At 50.8% G+C, this 20,513-nt stretch overlaps 1 protein-coding gene across 2 annotated transcripts in view; it reads left to right on the top strand.

Moving 5' to 3' along the window:
• SLC4A2 (solute carrier family 4 member 2) overlaps positions 1-20,513 on the top strand; it is a 256,403-nt gene that overhangs the window by 33,711 nt on the left and 202,179 nt on the right. The window lies entirely within an intron of this gene.

The raw sequence follows: 20,513 nt of genomic DNA, 5'->3' as shown, positions 1-20,513 counted from the left end.
CCCCTTCCTGGCTGCCCCCCCCTCATTAACCCCTTCCTGGGTGGTCAGCCCCCTCATTAACCCCTGCCTGGCTGGTCGGCCCCTCATTAACCCCTTCCTGGCTGGTCACCCCCCCCCCCCCCCCTCATTAACCCCTTCCTGGGTGGTCAGCCCCCCCCCTCATTAACCCCTTCCTGGCTGGTCAGCCCCCCCCCATCATTAACCCCTTCCTGGCTGCCCCCCCTCATTAACCCCTTCCTGGGTGGTCAGCCCCCTCATTAACCCCTTCCTGGCTGGTCAGCCCCCTCATTAACCCCTTCCTGGGTGGTCAGCCCCCTCATTAACCCCTTCCTGGCTGGTCAGCCCCCCCCCTCATTAACCCCTTCCTGGCTGGTCAGCGCCCCCCCCCCCCCCATCATTAACCCCTTCCTGGCTGCCCCCCCCCTCATTAACCCCTTCCTGGGTGGTCAGCCCCCTCATTAACCCCTTCCTGGCTGGTCGGCCCCTCATTAACCCCTTCCTGGCTGGTCACCCCCCCCCCCCCCCTCATTAACCCCTTCCTGGGTGGTCAGCCCCCTCATTAATCCCTTCCTGGGTGGTCAGCCCCCTCATTAACCCCTTCCTGGCTGGTCAGCCCCCCCCCCCTCATTAACCCCTTCCTGGCTGGTCAGCGCCCCCCCCCCCATCATTAACCCCTTCCTGGCTGCCCCCCCTCATTAACCCCTTCCTGGGTGGTCAGCCCCCTCATTAACCCCTTCCTGGCTGGTCAGCCCCCTCATTAACCCCTTCCTGGGTGGCCAGACAACCCCCCCTCATTAACCCCTTCCTGGCTGGTCACCCCCCCCTCATTAACCCCTTCCTGGGTCGCCAGCCCCCCTCATTAACCCCTTCCTGGGTGGCCAGCCCCCTCATTAACCCCTTCCCTTCATCCTCACTGTTAACCCCTTCTGTGCCAATGGCTACTTGTATAAAATCAATAGTGGGCGGTTTGCTCCAGAGCACCAAGAAGGTCGCCCCAAAGGAAGGGGGAAACTGCAAAGTCCCCCTCAGCTGCAGCCGAACCCCTCCAATGGAGGATGCAGACACAGAAAGATGAAAACTCAGTCTCCGGAGCGCAGACAGATAGGGTTCAGCCGACGCCGGGACGGGGCTCAGCCGACGCCGGGACGGGGCTCAGCCGACGCCGGGACGGGGCTCAGCCGACGCCGGGACGGGGCTCAGCCGACGCCGGGATAGCGTTCAGCCGACGCCGGGATAGCGTTCAGCCGACGCCGGGATGGGGCTCAGCCGACGCCGGGACGGGGCTCAGCCGACGCCGGGACGGGGCTCAGCCGACGCCGGGACGGGGTTCAGCCGACGCCGGGACGGGGCTCAGCCGACGCCGGGACGGGGTTCAGCCGACGCAGGGATCGGGTTCAGCCGACGCCGGGACGGGGCTCAGCCGACGCCGGGATGGAGTTCAGCCGACGCCGGGACGGGGCTCAGCCGACGCAGGGATCGGGTTCAGCCGACGCCGGGACGGGGTTCAGCCGACGCAGGGATCGGGTTCAGCCGACGCCGGGATCGGGTTCAGCCGACGCAGGGATCGGGTTCAGCCGACGCCGGGATGGGGTTCAGCCGACGCCGGGAACGGGTTCAGCCGACGCCGGGACGGGGTTCAGCCGACGCAGGGTACGGGTTCAGCCGACGCAGGGTACGGGTTCAGCCGACGCCGGGATCGGGTTCAGCCGACGCCGGGATGGGGTTCAGCCGACGCCGGGATCGGGTTCAGCCGACGCAGGGTACGGGTTCAGCCGACGCAGGGATTGGGTTCAGCCGACGCCGGGATGGGGTTCAGCCGACGCAGGGATCGGGTTCAGCCGACGCCGGGACGGGGTTCAGCCGACGCAGGGTACGGGTTCAGCCGACGCCGGGATCGGGTTCAGCCGACGCCGGGATGGGGTTCAGCCGACGCCGGGATCGGGTTCAGCCGACGCAGGGTACGGGTTCAGCCGACGCAGGGATCGGGTTCAGCCGACGCCGGGATGGGGTTCAGCCGACGCCGGGATGGGGTTCAGCCGACGCCGGGATGGGGTTCAGCCGACGCCGGGATGGGGTTCAGCCGACGCCGGGATGGGGTTCAGCCGACGCAGGGATCGGGTTCAGCCGACGCAGGGATCGGGTTCAGCCGACGCCGGGATGGGGTTCAGCCGACGCCGGGATCGGGTTCAGCCGACGCCGGGATGGGGTTCAGCCGACGCCGGGATGGGGTTCAGCCGACGCCGGGATCGGGTTCAGCCGACGCAGGGATGGGGTTCAGCCGACTCCGGGATGGGGTTCAGCCGACGCCGGGATGGGGTTCAGCCGACGCAGGGATCGGGTTCAGCCGACGCCGGGACGGGGTTCAGCCGACGCCGGGACAGGGTTCAGCCGACGCCGGGATGGGGTTCAGCCGACGCAGGGTACGGGTTCAGCCGACTCCGGGATGGGGTTCAGCCGACGCCGGGATGGGGTTCAGCCGACGCAGGGTACGGGTTCAGCCGACTCCGGGATGGGGTTCAGCCGACTCCGGGATCGGGTTCAGCCGACGCCGGGATGGGGTTCAGCCGACGCCGGGTTCAGCCGACGCCGGGATAGGGTTCAGCCGACGCAGCCGACGCCGGGACAGGGTTCAGCCGACGCTGGGATCGGGTTCAGCCACCACGCGGCGTCCACCTGATGAAGACGGTATTTCCGTTGAAGCGCGTTAACCCTATCTTGGTGTCAGCGGCTTCTTTCTGCGCTCCTTAGACTGAGCTTTCATCTGTTTTTCAATGGCTACTTGTAGCTACTTGTAGTCTCTCTTCTGTTAACCCCTTCTGTCTCCTGACTTGGCCTCACAGATATCTTTAACCCCTTTCCGCCATTATCCACATTCCCTCGCGTGTGGAGAGCGTCGGTCTATAATCCTGCGCACCCTGACAGGACTGCTGCCTCACCGGGTAAAGGGTCGGGGTAGAAATTCTGAGAGACGTTTTCAGGTCTCTGCTTGCTGTCAGTGAACGGTCTCTTGTGATGTCAGCCATCTGACATCTGACAACACCTTGTGTTGGATGCTACCTTGGCATCGTCGCCTTTGAGGCTACGCCCATTGTTCTAGGAGACACGCCCCTTTGTCACGGCACAGACACATTAGTAAATCTGCGCACACTGCGTCCGTCTCACCTCTCTGGTAGTCTGTGACAATGTGTCAGTAGTGGATTCACTGTAACAAACTCTCAGCTGTGACCCTGGCTGTGGGTGAGGTCACCCCGGTTCACAGTCCGCACTCCTCTAGACGACAGGTAACACAACCGACACCCGTGTGTCCAGGACCAGCAATCCGTAAGAAGGTTCCAGAAATCCAGATCCCTCAACAGTAGCAGGAAACCGCTCCCCAGACGCCATGGACCATCCATCCATCCATCCATCCACCCATCCACCCATCCACCCATCCACCCATCCATCCATCCATCCATCCATCCACCCATCCACCCATCCATCCATCCATCCATGGCTCCAGAACCTCCTCCTAGATCCTCTCCTGACTAAACATGTGGCTTCCTCTCCCCTCCCTGGGATCAGCCCCCCATCCTCCTTAAACATTTGCCTTATTCCATAATCTCCTGGTTTGCCTGTGAGACCCCTGTGGTGACGGCCCCCTGGGTCTACGATCTCCACCACACATTGGGCCCAGGACTGGGAGCACGATGGCTGCGACCCGGAGATACTGGTGAGATTGATAGGATGAGTGCTTTACATTCACCCTTAGTCTCCTGTCTGGCCTCAGGTTTACATCCAGCCGGCGTCGTCCTCTGCTTACTGTCACTGAATGTAACACTGATTCCTGAGGATCAAGAAAACCACTAATAAAACACAACAATATTGACGCAAGCGGTGCCCCGTGCCGGGAAAGTCTGCGTCTCCTATACCTGTGGATTCCGCTCTACCTCCATTCGTCCAACAGTCTTCTTTTTAATCAGATACATTTTTATTAACAAAATGTAAATATGTAAATAACAGTTAAATAACCGACAATCTCATTAGTGCCAAGTTTAGCAGGGTCACAAATTCCACAGTAAACTTTCCCTCCACTACATACGTGAACAGCAAGTGATTGACAGTACCACCTTCAGTCGGGATCATCTTCTCTCCACCCACGGTGTCCACAATGTCCCAAATGTTGTTTTCCCCTTTTAGCATAAATTCTCTTTTTTATGTTCACAATAGAATCAGACTGTCTTAAGAAATTCTCTCAACGCCGGCGGTTCATCATTTATCCGGTATCTGGCGATCAGTTTCCGCGCAGTATATGATGGTCTAGCTATTGCCACCTTCTATTTACTATGTACCTGGACCTCCTCCACGTATCCCAGTACACACCACAGGATCCCTCTCAATCCTACAGCTATAGGCCCCCCCTATGGCAATGACCACTGCCATCCAATACTGGTTCAGCCTTGGACACTGCCGTAACACATGGAGCATCCCAACGCCTTCAGCCTGGCACCAAGGACACTCAGAGTCTGTCTAAGGCCGGGTTCACACATGCGACAAACACGTCCGTGTCTCGCATGTGAAATCCAAGCTGTGACGCCGGCACTCCAGAGCGGAGCGTGCGGCTCCATGTGTTGCTATGCGGCCGCACGCTCCGCTCCACAGGGCCGGCGCCAGAGCTTGGATTTCACATGCGAGACACGGACGTGTTTGTCGCATGTGTGATCCCGGCCTAAGACCCGCTCTATACAGCCGTTCAGGAGTCCTATATACTCAATGGAGCACATATACCTGAGAGTCTGCTCGGTTCGCTCAGCGACAGTTGTGGTATATATTCCAGAATCACCTCCCATTTGTCCTCTTCTATCCTTCCCAACTCCTTCTCCCATTTTACTTTTGCTTTAGTTGGATAATTATTTAAGAAGGTATGTAATAAATCCTTATAAGTATCTGACACCACCCCTTTTAGTTCCCCCTGTCACGGGGTCCTTCTCCGGTATCACACAATCAACAGAGCAAGAGAATAGTGAGCAACTCCAAGACCTTTATTATAGGCAAAACTAAAAGGTCCATAAACAATCCACCACACTGAGGATACAATAGTCCAAAACACGATTGCAGCAGACAGAGGATAAAAGCCCTGGGAGATGAGAGTCCAACAATCCAGCAGACAGAGGATAGCACAGTCCATATGCTCTTCTTTCTCTCTGAGGCGCTGTGATCACATCATCATTCCACACAGGACTGATCTGTGTCTCACCTCCCTGATATTTACAAGTCCCCCTCCTCATTCACAGGTCAGGAGGGGAAAGGTCCCAGGGGCTCATTGTTTCAACAAGCTAGGTCAACATGTCATTAGCATATTGGCAAACAGGATTATTCACTGACCCTGTGAGAAGACAACAATACAGTGCTGTGGGGGCTGATATCAGATGGCAACAACAGCCATTCATCAATTAGCAAATAACTCATCCTACAAGAGAACACCATGAACATCAGTAAAATATTAATACAAATAAAATGATATCCACATACCATATCCCACCATCACACCCCCTCTGCGTAAACATAGTCCACCAGTATAAGTTTATGGATCTCCAAACTGACCGTCTTACTCTGAGTTATATACGCATGTCTACGCTGTCCATACTGGAACCTACAGACCGTCCAACAGTCTTTAGTACAAGGCCAGCTCCTTACACATACAATCACAGTGCCATACAATCACAGTTCCCCACAGTGTGGTACAGTCACCGTGCCATACAATTATGGTGCCACGTACTGCGATCATGCTGTAGGACAGAAGAATAGAGGAGCTGCTCTGACCACGGGGTAGGATATGGTGTGAAGGCATGAACATGAGCGTAAGTGCAGGCACCGAACTCCAGTGATGTCCAATGGCAACTGTACGTCACCTGAAGTCCAAAGATGCGGGACCTGAGACCTTGGCAGAGAGGGAACACTGCACGGCACAGAGGGAGTGCTGCATGGGACAAAGGGAGCACTGCACAGCTGAGAGGGAACACTGCACGGCACAGAGGGAGTGCTGCATGGGAAAAAGGGAGCACTGCACGGCACAGAGGGAGTGCTGCATGGGAAAAAGGGAGCACTGCACAGCTGAGAGGGAACACTGCACGGCACAGAGGGAGTGCTGCATGGGAAAAAGGGAGCACTGCACGGCAGAAAGGGAACACTGCACGGCAGAAAGGGAGCGCTGCATGGGGAAAATGGAGCACTGCACGGCAGAAAGGGAACACTGCACGACACAGAGGGAGTGCTGCATGGGAAAAAGGGAGCACTGCACGGCACAGAGGGAGTGCTGCATGGGAAAAAGGGAGCACTGCACGGCAGAAAGAGAGCGCTGCACGGTAGAGAGGGAACGCTGCATGGGAAAAAGGGAGCACTGCACGGCAGAAAGGGAGCGCTGCACGGCAGAAAGGGAGCGCTGCACGGCAGAAAGGGAGCGCTGCATGGGAAAAAGGGAGCGCTGCACGGCAGAAAGGGAGCGCTGCACGGCAGAAAGGGAGTGCTGCACGGCAGAAAGGGAGCACTGCACGGCAGAAAGGGAGAGCTGCACACCCATCTTCCACGTACTGTATACAGTGGATATTTGGGTGACGCTGCCCTCCTCTGTCACTGATGTTTGTGAGAGGTATGCCTAGAAATGTCCGACAGCTGTGGATAGAGGAACACTGGGTCCCACGGTGCCAAAAAATGACTTTTCATATTTCACTTAGTCCACGGATTTCTCCCTCCACCTCATGAATGACCACAAGTCATGACACATTGAGGGACACCCAACCAACTTCTCTGCTGTGATCAGTCACCGTCCTTCACGCTCGTCCAGTCTCTTTATTGATCACCTTGTCCCGGGTGTCCACACCATATCCTCTTAGCTGTGATCAGTCACCGTACTTCACACCCATCTACTCTCTATATCAATCACTTCCCTCCTGGTGTCCACACTGTGAGGCTTCACCACCATATTCTGTGCTGAGATCAGTCACTGTCTTGAATATAGAGATTAGACGATCATGGATCACTTACCTCACATTATCCATGCTGTCTAACTCTACCACCATATACTGTGCTATGATCAGTCACCGTCTTCCACACTCACCCAGTCCCTATACTGATCACTTACCTCCTGGTGTCCACACTGTCAGGCTTTACCACCATATCCTCTTAGCCATACCTCCCAACTTATGAAGAAGGCAAAGAGGGACAAAGGTAGCGGTGTGCACAGCGCACCGCGGTAAATTTTAGGCCACACCCCTGACCACACCCATTTCACAACTAGTCACACCCATATCCATGCCCCAACCACACCCATTTAGTACTGCTGATCACACTGTTTCATAAATAATAATTAAACAGAAAAAAATATGGCCACGCAGTGCTCCATACTGTATAATGGCCACACATGATGCTCCATACTGAATAATGGCCACGCAGTGCTCCATACTGTATAATGGCCACACATGATGCTCCATACTGAATAATGGCCACACATAGTGCTCCATACTGTATAATGGCCACACATGATGCTCCATACTGTATAATGACCGCACATGATGCTCCATACTGTATAATGGTCACACATGATGCTCAATACTGTATAATGACCACATAGTGCTCCATACTGTATAATTGCTGCACATGATGCTCCATACTGTATAATGACCACACATGATGCTCAATACTGTATAATGGCCACACATGATGCTCCATACTGTATAATGGCCACATAGTGCTCCATACTGTATAATGGCCACACATGATGCTCAATACTATATAATGGCCACACAGTGCTCCATACTGTATAATGGCCGCACATGATGAAAAATACTGTATAATGGCCCCACATGATGCTCCATACTGTATAATGGCCCCACATGATGCTCCATACTTTATAATGGCCACACATGATGCTCCATACTGTATAATGGCCGCACATGATGCTCAATACTGTATAATGACCACATAGTGCTCCATACTGTATAATTGCTGCACATGATGCTCCATACTGTATAATGACCACACATGATGCTCAATACTGTATAATGGCCACACATGATGCTCCATACTGTATAATGGCCACACAGTGCTCCATACAGTATAATGGCCACACATGATGCTCAATACTATATAATGGCCACACAGTGCTCCATACTGTATAATGGCCGCACATGATGAAAAATACTGTATAATGGCCCCACATGATGCTGCGTGCAGTATAATGGCCCCACATGATGCTCCATACTTTATAATGGCCACACATGATGCTCCATACTGTATAATGGCCGCACATGATGCTCAATACTGTATAATGGCCACACAGTGCTCCATACTGTACAATGACCGCACATGATGCTCCATACTGTATAATGGCCACACATGATGCTCCATACTGTATAATGGCCGCACATGATGCTCAATACTGTATAATGGCCACACAGTGCTCCATACAGTATAATGGCCCCACATAGTGCTCCATACTGTATAATGGCCACACATGATGCTCCATACTTTATAATGGCCACACATGATGCTCCATACCGTATAATGGCCACACGTGATGCTCCATACTGTATAATGACCGCACAGTGCTCCATACTGTATAATGGCCACACATGATGCTGCGTACAGTATAATGGCCCCACGTAATGCTCCATACTGTATAATGGCCACAGTGCTCCATACTATATAATGGCCCCACATAGTGCTCCATACTGTATAATGCCCACACATGATGCTCCATACTTTATAATGGCCACACATGATGCTGCATACTGTATAATGGCCCCACGTGATGCTTCGTACAGTATAATGACCACACAGTGCTCTATACAGTATAATGGCCACACATGATGCTCCATACTGTATAATGGCCACACATGACGCTCCATACTGTATAATGGCCCCCACGTGATGCTTAATACTGTATAATGGCCACACATGATGCTCCATACTGTATAATGGCCCCACGTGATGCTCAATACTGTATAATGGCCCACATGATGCTGCGTACAGTATAATGGCCACACAGTGCTCCATACTGTATAATGGCCCCACGTGATGCTCAATACTGTATAATGGCCACACATGATGCTCCATACTGTATAATGACCACAGTGCTCCATACTATATAATGGCCCTTTTGAAAGTGCACAGCTGGGTGGATTGCTGCTGAGGGGAGAAAAAAAATCTCTTTAAATCTTCAGCATAACGAGTGTGAGCGAGTTGAGTGTGACCTGAGCGTAAGTGTGACCGGCGGTAAGTCTGAACGGCGGTAAGTGTGACTTGTGATTCAGTGACTTTGGAGTCAGGGAGTTTCCAAGGGAGGAATTACTGAATTACTGTCTGTGTTTTATTGATACTTTGCGTTTATTTTTATTTAAAGCTTTTGTCTGGTGCAATCCCCATTAGGAAATGTGCTCCACTCTTGTTAATGCCTCCAGTGCACATCTTGCCACATGTACGCAGTCCTTGAGCAGCCGATCGAGGGTGCACACTGCTGTACGAGATGTGAGCACGTTGTGCATTTGGAAGCCCAGATTCTAGGTCTAAATGTGCAGCTGGCAACACTGAGATCCATTGACAATATGGAGAGGAGTCTTCTGCTCACGGAGCAGACGCTCAATGGGACAGATGAGGGGGGGGATGGTGGGATGGAGCTGCAGGACGGTGAAGTAGCAAGCTGGGTGACAGTTAGGAAGCGGGGTAGAGGGAAGAGTGCCAGGGAGGCTAGTCCTGATCTGTTGGCAGATGAGGGGGGTGACAGTACAGGGGTAGCACTGCTGCAGCCAGGCATGTCCTCTGAAAGCCGGAGGAGTGACTGCTCCAGTAAGGAGGGAAATAGGAGAGCAGGGCAGGCCAGACAGGTGCTGGTAGTGGGGGACTCCATTATTAGGGGAACAGATAGGGCAATCTGTCACAAAGACAGGGATCGTCGAACGGTGTGCTGCCTACCTGGCGCTCGAGTCCGACACATCGCTGATCGGGTGGACAGATTATTGGGAGGGGCTGGTGAGGACCCAGCGGTCATGGTGCACATTGGCACAAATGACAAAGTTAGAGGTAGGTGGAAGGTCCTTAAAGATGATTTCAGGGAATTAGGCCGCAAGCTGAAAGCAAGGACCTCCAACGTGGTATTTTCCAAAATACTGCCTGTACCACGTGCCACGCCAGAGAGGCAACGGGAGATTAGGGAGGTTAAAGGGAACCTGTCACCCCGTTTTTTCAAGATGATATAAAAATAGCGTTAAATAGGGGCAGAGCTGTGCTTTAAATTAGTGTATTTTTGGAGCCTTTATTCCCCACCTATGCTGCCGAACAGGGGCGGACACAGACAGCTTGGGGCCCCTGTGCAGGAAATGTGTTTGGGCCCCCCCTTCTTTAAAGGCGACAAAGCTAATATATATATATATATATATATATATACACACACTGTAGAATATGCCCATGTCTAATAAACACCTGTGTCTACTGCATATGTGACATAGTATACATTAATGTATAAGGGTATGGTTCCACGGTCAGGAATCGGCAGCGCTTTGGATGCAGCACATGTCCGCTCGGTCCAAAGCGCTGCCGGCTTTTGTACGAGTGATGCTTCCGCATGTGTTCATTGAACACATGCGGAATCACCGCATCCTATACATTGGACTGTGATATTTATCTTGTGGAGACTGAGCGTCTCCGCAAGATAAATAGACATGCTACAGTCTAGAAAGATGTGCCGCATGTCCGTCTCTGCAGGGAAGCTGCGGGTGCCGCTGCATACAGAGTGGACATTGGATTCCTTGAAATCTCATGCACTATGCTGTAACATCAGGAGCTGCGGACTGGATGCTGCGGATGTACACAGCGTCCAATCCGCAGAGTTTACTGACAGTGGAAACATACCCTTATATGTGTGTTTAATGCAACAGATACAGTATATGTGAAAAAGTCTTCACTGGGGGATGGGCTCAGGGGTCAGTCCCAGCCTGGATCTGATACTGCAGTGATGACTGGAGTCCCGTCAGAGAATAGACCCAGTGATTTAGTGACTGTGTTCCCAAGTTCTGAGCTCTCCGGTCCCTGCTGTGTGTGGATGAAAATCCTGCACTGACCAGAGAACACAAAGCTCCGGGGTCACAGTCAGTAAATCACTGCTTCTAGTCTCTGACTGCTGCCCCTGTCTCCCCTCTTTACTCTGCAAACAATCCGTCACATTCAGACCGTTCTTTACCTCCTGTTCAGGGGGTGATTGAGGTCCTGCACAGCTGCAGCTTCCTTCCAGGCAGGAGTGTGCAGAAGCCAGTGTGCGGCAGCTTCCTGCCTCGCACAGCCGCAGCGCGGAATGATGATGTCATTCAGCTGAGCCGCTGCTGTCTGTGTGAGAAAGGAAGCAGGAAGCATCCATTCCCTGCAGATCCGTTGCCATTTTCTCTTGCAGGCAGCGGAGCTGCAGGGATTGCTCCATGCCTGCCGCACATGAGGGCAATCTGGCCAGGGGGCCCCCGGAGCCTCGGGGCCGGATAGACTGGCCAGATTGCCCTCTATATTAGCCGCCCTCAGGGGTGAACCTAGCCTCTCTGCTGCCTGAGGCGAACGGAAAAATGGCTCCTAACATAAATAAAAACATGAGAGTTAGTTAGTATCACAAATAACATTTACATCCAGGTACCTTATAGATAACGTCGTCTCTGGAGCCGTTCTTCTTTTCTTCATCTTGTCCAGATCCCATGATGAGTTTTCTCAGCCACAGCCGTCTCTGCAGACTTCCATCTTTTCCGCTCTTTTGCAGAAAGTCTCCACAAGATGCCCTTAAAGATACAAGTGTCATTATAATGCTCCGGAATAAAAAATTGCCCCTCACTATATTGTCTGCACAAAATATGACCCCCACACTGTCCCTCTTATGGTACATGCTCTTCACACTGACCTCTCCTTTCTATACCAGCCCCCTCTTCACACTGTCCACTCACACTGTGTCCCCCCTATAGGGCCCAATATTTATACTCCATATTTATACTCCATCCTCCCACCCTGTGTGCATGGCTCCCCCATCCTTCTCCCCTGCGTTCACGGCTCCCGTAATTCCTTCTCCCCTGCGTTCACGGCTCCGCCATGCTTCTCCCCTGCGTTCACGGCTCCCCCATCCTTCTCCCCTGCGTTCACGGCTCCCGTAATTCCTTCTCCCCTGCGTTCACGGCTCCGCCATCCTTCTCCCCTGCGTTCACGGCTCCCCCATCCTTCTCCCCTGCGTGCTGGGCTCCCCCATCCTTCTCCCCTGCGTTCACGGCTCCCCCATCCTTCTCCCCTGCGTACTGGGCTCCCCCATCCTTCTCCCCTGTGTTCACAGCTCCCCCATCCTTCTCCCCTGCGTGCTGGGCTCCCCCATCCTTCTCCCCTGCGTTCACGGCTCCCCCATCCTTCTCCCCTGCGTGCTGGGCTCCCCCATCCTTCTCCCCTGCATTCACGGCTCCCCCATCCTTCTCCCCTGCGTTCACGGCTCCCCCATTCTTCTCCCCTGCGTTCACGGCTCCCCCATTCTTCTCCCCTGCGTTCACGGCTCCCCCATCCTTCTCCCCTGCGTGCATGCCTCCCCTATCCTCCCACCCTGCGTGCATGGCTCCCCCATTCTTCTCCCCTGCGTGCATGGCTCCACATCCTTTTTCCCTGCGTGCATGGCTCCACATCCTTTTTCCCTGCGTGCATGGCTCCACATCCTTTTTCCCTGCGTGCATGGCTCCACATCCTTTTTCCCTGCGTGCATGGCTCCACATCCTTTTTCCCTGCGTGCATGGCTCCACATCCTTTTTCCCTGCGTGCATGGCTCCCCATCCTTTTTCCCTGCGTGCATGGCTCCACATCCTTTTTCCCTGCGTGCATGGCTCCACATCCTTTTTCCCTGCGTGCATGGCTCCACATCCTTTTTCCCTGCGTGCATGGCTCCCCATCCTTTTTCCCTGCGTGCATGGCTCCCCATCCTTTTTCCCTGCGTGCATGGCTCCCCATCCTTTTTCCCTGCGTGCATGGCTCCACATCCTTTTTCCCTGCGTGCATGGCTCCACATCCTTTTTCCCTGCGTGCATGGCTCCACATCCTTTTTCCCTGCGTGCATGGCTCCCCATCCTTTTTCCCTGCGTGCATGGCTCACCATCCTTTTTCCCTGCGTGCATGGCTCAACATCCTTTTTCCCTGCGTGCATGGCTCCCCATCCTTTTTCCCTGCGTGCATGGCTCCACATCCTTTTTCCCTGCGTGCATGGCTCCACATCCTTTTTCCCTGCGTGCATGGCTCCACATCCTTTTTCCCTGCGTGCATGGCTCCACATCCTTTTTCCCTGCGTGCATGGCTCCAAATCCTTTTTCCCTGTCATACTTACCTCTCACCGCGCAGCACAGAACAGAACTTCCTTCCTGGCATCTCTTCTGCAGCATCTTCCTTCCTGTCTTCAGCGGTCACATGATAGCGCTAATTAAGGTCATGAATATGCGCATATTCATGACCTTAAATTAGCGGTACCATGTGACCGCTGAAGACAGGACGCGCTGCCGGCGCTGGGACGCAGTTGCAGCCACCGCTGGAGGAAGGTGAGTATTACGTCTTCAGGGAGGGGGGCGGGAAGGAGGGAGGGAGGAGGAGGGGGGGCGGGCACTTGACCCCGGAGTTTTAGAAAAAAAAAAAACTAGCAGCGCAAATTCACTTACTATAGAGTCTGCCGCCCTCTCTTCTGCCGCCTGATAGTCAAATCGCCTAATGGTAGCAGCGTCCCTGGCCGCCCTGCAGGGGCCCCCCAGAGCCTCCGGGCCCCGGTGCAGCTGCACCGGTTGAACCGGCGGTATGTCCGCCCATGCTGCCGAAATACCTTTGTAAAGTCGCCGTTTTGGGCTGTCACTCACGCTGGTCTGGTCATATGGGCGTGGTGACAGCGCTGTTTCTCCCCCAGATCTCCGTTGGTGGCGTAGTGGTGTGCGCATGCCCAGCAGGCGAATCCAGTGCGCAGGTGAAGGAAAAAAGCGCGATCTGCGCTATTCCACGGTTTATTGGTGGGCGCGGCCATCTTTGTGAGGCCGCGCGTGCACAGATGGTACTTCTCGGCTTCCCGGGGCTTCAGGAAAATGGCCGCGGGATGCCGCGCGTGCGCAGATGGAGATCGTGGCCGCCATTTTCCTGAAGCCCCGGGAAGCCAAGAAGTACCATCTGCGCACGCGTGGCCTCACAGAGATGGCCGCGCCCACCAATAAACCGCGGAATATCGCAGATCGCGCTTTTTTTCTTCACCTGCGCACTGGATTCGCCTGCTGGGCATGCGCACACCACTACACCAACGGAGATCTGGGGGAGAAACAGCGCTGTCACTACGCCCATATGACCAGACCAGCGTGAGTGACAGCCCAAAACGGCGACTTTACAAAGGTATTTCGGCAGCATAGGTGGGGAATAAAGGCTCCAAAAATACACTAATTTAAAGCACAGCTCTGCCCCTATTTAGCGCTATTTTTATATCATCTTGAAAAAACGGGGTGACAGGTTCCTAAGTGGCTCAAGAATTGGTGTAGGAAGGAGGGGTTTGGGTTCCTGCAGAACTGGGCCGACTTCTCAGTTGGCTACAGACTCTACGCTAGAGATGGGCTGCACCTCAATGGGGAAGGTGACGCTGTGCTGGGGAGAAAATGGCTAGAAGGTTGGAGGAGTGTTTAAACTAGGGATTGGGGGGGAGGGTATTCATTTTATAGGAGGGGAAGATAGTGCAGATAGAGACCTGGGCACAAATAAGGAAGTTGGGGGTGGCGGTGGCATGGGGGGTGGGGTTAGAACAGTTAATAATTTAAGAAATAGAAGTACAGAGAGGAACATCAAGTGCATGTATACTAATGCCAGAAGCCTCGCCAACAACAAGGAGGAATTAGAACTAATGTTGTTGGAGCATAATGATGACATGGTGGGGATATCTGAGACGTGGCTGGATGAGAGCCATGACTGGGCTGTTATCTTGCAGGGCTATAGCCTGTTCAGAAATGACCGTACAGATAAGCGAGGGGGTGGGGTGTGTCTATATGTAAAATCGTCCTTAAAACCCATCCGGCGTGATAATATAGGTGAATTTAATGAAAATGTAGAATCCCTGTGGGTGGAGATAAGGGGAGGGGGGAAAAATAATAAATTACTGATAGGGGTTTGTTATAAATCTCCAAAAATAATGGAAGCATTGGAGAATATCCTCGTAAAGCAAATAGATGAAGCTGCGACTCAAGGGGAAGTCATTATTATGGGGGACTTCAACTACCCTGAAATAGATTGGGGAACAGAAACCTGCAGTTCCAGCAAAGGTAATCGGTTTTTGACAATTATGAGAGACAATTTCCTTTCACAACTGGTTCAGGACCCAACAAGAAGGGGGGCACTGCTAGACCTAATATTAACCAACAGGCCAGACCGCATAGCAAATATAAGGGTTGGGGGTCACTTGGGAAATAGCGATCACAAAATAATAAGTTTTCATGTATCCTTTAAAAAGATTTGTAGTAGAGGGGTTACACGGACACTAAACTTCAGGAGGGCAAATTTCCAACGGATGAGAGAGGATCTTGGTGCAATTAACTGGGACGATATCCTGAGACACAAAAATACACAAAGAAAATGGGAGACGTTTATTAGCATCCTGGATAGGACCTGTGCACAGTATATACCGTATGGGAATAAACATACTAGAAATAGGAGGAAACCAATATGGCTAAATAGAGCTGTCAGGGGCGCAATAAGTGACAAAAAGAAAGAATATAGAGAATTAAAGGAAGTAGGTAGTGAGGAGGCATTAAATAAATACAGAAAATTAAATAAATTCTGTAAAAAGCAAATCAAGGCAGCAAAGATTGAGACAGAGAGACTCATTGCCAGAGAGAGTAAAAATAATCCCAAAATATTCATTAACTATGTAAATAGTAGGAAACTAAAAAATGAAAGTGTTGGCCCCTTAAAAATAGTCTGGGTGAAATTGAGGATGAGGAAAAAGCCAATATTCTAAATGACTTTTTTTCATCAGTATTTACACAAGAAAATCCCATGGCGACAATATGATCAGTGATAACAAAAATTCCCAATTAAATGTCACCTGCTTAACCCAGCAGGAAGTGCGGCGGCGTCTAAAAATCACTAAAATTGACAAATCTCCGGGCCCGGATGGGATACACCCTCGAGTATTGCAGGAATTAAGTACAGTCATTGATAGACCATTATTTTTAATCTTTAACCCCTTAATCCCATATGACGTACTATCCCGTTGAGGTGGGGTGGGCCTGTATGACCACCGATGGGATAGTACGTCATATGCGATCGGTCGCGCTCACGGGGGGAGCGCGGCTGATCGCGGCCTGGTGTCAGCTGATTATCGCAGCTGACATCCGGAACTATGTGCCAGGAGTGGTCATGGATCGCTCCTTGCACATTATTCCCCGGAACACTGCGATCAAAGATGATCGCAGCGTTCCGGCTGTACAGGGAAGCATCGCGCAGGGAGGGGTGTTGTGAATTCTGTTGTCGGGCTCCCTCCTGTGGTCATGAATGGTACTTCGGCTGGTTCTGTCCATGGACTTCCTCTGGTGGGTGTTTCTGAGTTTCCTACCACAGGTGACGAGGTTAATTCGTTAGCTGCTGCTCTATTTAACTCCACTTAGATCTTTGCTCCAGGCCACCTGTCAATGTTCCAGTATTGGTCTAGTTCACTCCTGGATCGTTCTTGTGACCTGTCTTCCCATCAGAAGCTAAGTTCCAGCTTGTATTTCTTTGGTTTGCTATTTTTCTGTCCAGCTTGCTATTTAATTTGTTGTCTTGCTTGCTGGAAGCTCTGGGACGCAGAGGGAGCGCCTCCGCACCGTGAGTCGGTGCGGAGGGTCTTTTTGCGCCCTCTGCGTGGTCTTTTTGTAGGTTTTTGTGCTGACCGCAAAGTAACCTTTCCTATCCTCGGTCTGTTCAGTAAGTCGGGCCTCACTTTGCTAAATCTATTTCATCTCTGTGTTTGTATTTTCATCTTTACTCACAGTCATTATATGTGGGGGGCTGCCTTATCCTTTGGGGAATTTCTCTGAGGCAAGGTAGGCTTATTTTTCTATCTTCAGGGCTAGCTAGTTTCTTAGGCTGTGCCGAGTTGCATAGGGAGCGTTAGGCGCAATCCATGGCTATTTCTAGTGTGTGATAGGATTAGGGATTGCGGTCAGCAGAGTTCCCACGTCCCAGAGCTCGTCCTATATTATCAGTAACTATCAGGTCATTCCGTGTGCTCTTAACCACCAGGTCCATTATTGTCCTGACCACCAGGTCATAACAGAGGGGGCTCCCTCCGGGCTTCCCTGAGACCCTCGGTACAAGGCGAGTGTTCACCTGTACCGAGCGTCTCCTCCCTGCAGGCCCAGGTCCAAAATGGCCACGGGGCTACATCCGGGTCCTGCAGGGAGGTGGCTTACCAAGCGCCTGCTCAGAGCAAGCCCTGCCAAGCCTGCAGCCCTGAATGTCAGATCGATGATCTGACACAGTGCTCTGCAAAGTATCAGATCAGCGGTCTGACCCTATAACATAAAAAAACATAAAAAAATTCACGTGTAAAAAAACATAATTCCTAAATAAAGAAAGAAATATATATATTGTTCCCATTATTACATTTCTTTATCTAAATAATAAACAAAACAATAAAAGTACACATATTTAGTATCGCCGCGTCCGTAACGACCCGACCTATAAAAATGTCCCATTAGTTAACCCCTTCAGTGAACGCAGTAAAAAAAAGGCAAAAAACAATGCTTTATTATCATACCTCCGAACAAAAAGTGCAATAACACGCGATCAAAAAGACGGATATAAATAAACATGGTAGGGCTGAAAACGTCATCTTGTCCCGCAAAAAATGAGCCGCCATACAGCATCATCGCCAAAAAAATAAAAAAGTTATAGTCCTCAGAATAAAGCGATGCAAAAATAATTATTTTTTCTATAAAATAGTTTTTATCATATAAAAGCGTCAAAACAAAGAGACATGATATAAATGAGGTATCGCTGTAATCGTACTGACCCGAGGAATAAAACTGCTTTATCCATTTTACCAAACGCGGAACGGTATAAACGCCTCCCCCAAAAGAAATTCATGAATAGCTGGTTTTTGGTCATTCTGCCTCACAAAAATCGGAATAAAAAGCGATCAAAAAATGTCACGTGCCCGAAAATGTTACCAATAAAAACGTCAACTCGTCCCGCAAAAAACAAGACCTCACATGACTCTGTGGACCAAAATATGGAAAAATTATAGCTCTCAAAAAACTATTTTTTGCAATAAAAAGCGTCTTTTAGTGTGTGACAGCTGCCAATCATAAAAATCCCCTAAAAAAGTAAATCAAACCCCCCTTCATCACCCCCTTAGTTAGGGAAAAATAATAAAATAAAAAGTATTTATTTCCATTTTCCCATTAGAGTTAGGGCTAGGGTTAGGTTTAGGGTTAGGGTTAGGGTTAGGGCTAGGGTTAGGTTTAGGGTTGGGGTTAAGGCTTGGGTTAGGGCTAGGGTTAGGGTTAGGGCAAGGGTTAGGGGCATGTTTGGGTTAGGGCTAGGGTTAGGGCTAGGGTTGGGGTTAGGGCTAGGGTTGGGGCTAGGGTTAGGGTTTCATTTATAATTGGGGGTTTCCACTGTTTAGGCACATCAGGGGCTCTCCAAACACGACATGGTGTCCGATCTCAATTCCAGCCAATTCTGCGTTGAAAAAGTAAAACAGCGCTCCTTCCCTTCCGAGCTCTCCCGTGTGCCCAAACAGGGGTTTACCCCAACATATGGGGTATCAGCGTACTCAGGACAAATTGGACAACAACTTTTGGGGTCCAATTTCTCCTGTTACCCTTGGGAAAATGAAAATTTGGGGGCCTAACAAACTATTTTTGTGGGAAAAAAAATATGTTTTATTTTCACTGCTCTGCGTTATAAACTGTAGTGAAACACTTGGGGGTTCAAAGTTCTCACTACACATCTAGATAAGTTCCTTGGGGGGGTCTAGTTTCTAATACGGGGTCACTTGTGGGGGGTTTCTGCTGTTTAGGTACATTAGGGGCTCTGCAAACGCAACGTGACGCCTGCAGACCATTCCATCTAAGTCTGCATTCCAAACGGCGCACCTTCTGTTCCGAGATCTGCCATGCGCCCAAACAGGGGTTTACTCCAACATATGGGGTATCAGCGTAACAAGTTGCACAACAACTTTTGGGGTCCAATTTCTCCTTTTACCCTTGGGAAAATAAAACAAATTGGAGCTGAAGTAAATTTTGTGTGAAAAAAAGTTAAATGTTCATTTTTATTTAAACATTCCAAAAATTCCTGTGAAACACCTGAAGGGTTAATAAACTTCTTGAATGTGGTTTTGAGCACCTTGAGGGGTGTAGTTTTTAGAATGGTGTCACACTTGGGTATTTTCTATCATATAGACCCCTCAAAATGACTTCAAATGAGATGTGGTCCCTAAAAAAATGGTGTAAAAATGAGAAATTGCTGGTCAACTTTTAACCCTTATAACTCCCTAACAAAAAAAATGTTGGTTCCAAAATTGTGCTGATGTAAAGTAGACATGTGGGAAATGTTACTTATTAAGTATTTTGTGTGACATATCTTTGTGATTTAAGGGCATGAAAATTCAAAGTTGGAAAATTGCAAAATTTTCTCAAATTTTTCACAAATAAACGCGTCTTATCGAAGAAATGTTACCACTATCATGAAGTACAATATGTCACGAGACAACAATGTCAGAATCATCAGGATCCGTTGAAGCGTTCCAGAGTTATAACCTCATAAAGGGACAGTGGTCAGAATTGTAAAAATTGGCCCCAACACTAACGTGCAAACCACCCTTGGGGGTAGAGGGGTTAAAGACTCCCTAATAACAGGGTCTGTACCACAGGACTGGCGTATAGCAAATGTGGGGCCAATATGCAAAAAGGGGACAAAAACTGAACTTGGAAATTATCAGCCAGTAACCTTCACCTCTACTGTGGGTAAAATCCTGGAGGGCATTCTAAGGGACGCTATACTGGAGTATCTGAAGAGGAAGAACCTCATGACCCAGTATCAGCACGGGTTTACTAGGGACCGTTCATGTCAGACTAATCTGATCAGCTTCTATGAAGAGGTAAGTTCCGGACTGGACCAAGGGAACCCAGTGGAGAATAATGGGGATAGGGGAAAATATGTGTAAGTGGGTTGAGAGCTGGCTCAGGGATAGGAAACAAAGGGTGGTAATTAATGGAGCACATTCGGACTGGGTAGCGGTTAGCAGTGGGGTACCACAGGGGTCAGTATTGGGCCCTCTTCTTTTTAACATATTTATTAATGACCTTGTAGGGGGCATACAGAGTGAAATTTCAATATTTGCAGATGACACTAAACTCTGCAGGGTAATCAATACAGAGGAGGACAATTTTATATTACAGGAGGATTTATGTAAGCTAGAAGCTTGGGCTGATAAATGGCAAATGAGCTTTAATGGGGATAAATGTAAGGTCATGCACTTGGGTAGAAGT

This window comes from Ranitomeya imitator, chromosome 6, assembly GCF_032444005.1.
Source record: "Ranitomeya imitator isolate aRanImi1 chromosome 6, aRanImi1.pri, whole genome shotgun sequence".
In the NCBI taxonomy this organism is placed as follows: Eukaryota; Metazoa; Chordata; class Amphibia; order Anura; family Dendrobatidae; genus Ranitomeya; species Ranitomeya imitator.
Note: the sequence above shows the minus strand (reverse complement) of the source record. Positions and strands in the feature narration are given on the sequence as shown.